The sequence below is a fragment of the Nannospalax galili genome, unplaced genomic scaffold (assembly GCF_000622305.1).
Source record: "Nannospalax galili isolate Female #2095 unplaced genomic scaffold, S.galili_v1.0 scaffold359, whole genome shotgun sequence".
Taxonomy (NCBI): Eukaryota; Metazoa; Chordata; class Mammalia; order Rodentia; family Spalacidae; genus Nannospalax; species Nannospalax galili.
The window spans coordinates 5,297,977-5,300,284 of record NW_008347042.1 but is presented as its reverse complement, the minus strand read 5'-3'; positions in this window follow the sequence as shown (position 1 = coordinate 5,300,284).

Genomic DNA, 2,308 nt, shown 5'->3' with positions numbered 1-2,308 from the left:
AAATGCTTTATATATATATATATATAATTATGTTCATTAAAAAAAAGTCCATTTAAGGGAAAGAGAGATGGCTCAGTGTTTAGGAGGCTGCTCTTGCAGAGGATGTAGGCTCAGTTCCCAGCACCCTGTGGTGATTCACAAAAGTTCATAACTTCATTTCCAGGGGATCTGATGCCCTCTTACAGCCTCTGTGGACGTTCTAACCATGTGGTATACTTACATACATGGAGGCGAACACTCGTACACATAAAATGAAAATAAATTTCAAAAAGTTAATTTGCCAGATGTGGTGGTGCACACCTTTAATCCCAGCACTTGGGAGGCAAAGGCAGGTGGATCTTTGTGAGTTCAAGGCCAGCCTGGTCTACATAGAGAGCTCTAGGACAGCTGGGGTTACAGGGAGACCCTGTCTCAAAAAGACAAAAAAAAGTTAAGTAATATATGGTAGAATCACCATTAAGAAACTAAAATGTTGCATCATATATATATATATATATGAATGCATTTTTGAACATTTAAAATGCAGTAAGGGCACATACAATAGCTCTTGAAAACCAATGGGCCACAATAGTGACTTTCTTCCATACTCACACTATTTCTTTTTTAAATAATTTATTGAGAATTTCATACATGCATATAAGGTGTTTTGATCAAATCCATGCCCACTCCCTTCCCTCCAACTCCTCCTATATCTCCCCATCACTTTTTTCTGATAACTTCGTATACTCTTTCTTTTTCCTTTATTTTTTTACGGGGCTTTTGCTACTTTAACATTTCCCCCTCTAAAAAGGTAACCCTAAAATCTTTTTAGGATTAGAAAAAAGCTCCCAAATACTTTAGACATTTTTGGCCTTTGGAAGGAGTATGTTGCTAAGAGGCCCAAGGACATTGTGACTTTTAGCCAAGAAACTGGCTACTTTTCTGTGGGGTCTTTTTACCGTAACTGCCTAGCCAATTCCTGCCTCTTATTTTTATCACACCATCCTCTGAAAAGGTTACCCAACTGTGAATAGGGAATCGGGACGCGGGATGCAGAACACTCTGGCGTCTTCCGGGCTGAACAGGGACTCAGGGTGAGGCACTTGGGGTACCCCTTCAGTGGGTCTATCTAAAAGAATCCCAAATTGCATAATTCTTTTTTGGGTGTGTGTGTGAAGGAGAAGTAAAGGTAAGAGTAATTAGCATTACAAGCTCTAGACAGGGAACTAGAAAAAGGTCAAAACAGGGCAAGTTTCAAATGTTCATTTGAGCTTGCATTATAATTTCTTGACAAGGGCTTCCAAAACCATTCCTCTATTGGATTCCTCCTCATTTTCTTTTGTCTTCCAAGGCTGGACTCTAGAGTGATGGATTCAATATTTGCTTTCAGGTATTTTGATAGCTGTTGGAGTGGTTAGAATCAGTGTCAGTTCCCTCTCAAAGGCTTCTAGATGGGGGAGAAAACAAATTTATCCATCATTTTAGAGCAATAGCTGGTTTTCTCTCTTAGCTACAGGTGGGCATCAAGATTTGAAGTCTTACATCTGAGCAGCACTGTCTGGTTAGGAACAAAATCATCAATGAGAAATAATTGTCTAAATAACTTTTTATATAGACTTAAGCCTAATGTCTGGGAGGTGTAATCCCTTGAACTCTTAAAGAAATATAATAATGACTTTACTCTTTGGTTATAATTTCCTTTTGGGTGTTTAAGATAATATAGTTGTCCCAAATAAATCAATTTATTTGTGCAGGTAAGATCGTTTGAAGATCTGTTCCTCAGCGGTAACATAGGCTTGGCAGGAGCTCCTGGCTCCTTTCTTTTACCAGTTCCATCTATGGGAAGATAAGTCAAAGGCCTTGCTCAACCATGGCTGACTTCACTGGAAGCACGGATGAGATGTTTCTTCTGAGTCAATCCTCCTCTTTTTAGACTGGACACTGGTTCAAAACCATTTCGTGGGGTCTCCCTGAACAAGAGAACAAGTGACTCACCACAGGTACAGGATATTTTGAGAGATGTTCCATAGGCCCTGGAACTTAGCTGCCCTTGGAGGGCAAGAGGCAAAAACTGTCCTTTAAGTCCCTCTGACCATATTAGTATAGGCCTCAAAGCATGTCTGTTAAACATCCAATAAAGTTAGTTCCACCAGTCTGGTACTTTTAATCACCATGTGCTATGTAGATAAAGCTTGGGTAAAAAAAAAAAAACAAATATTCTCAGATAAACATTGACTAGATATATATTTTTCTTTTTAAACTAGTTGATAAAACTATGATCTTAGAAATTTTAAGATTATATATATATATATATTATTTTTGTCTCAGC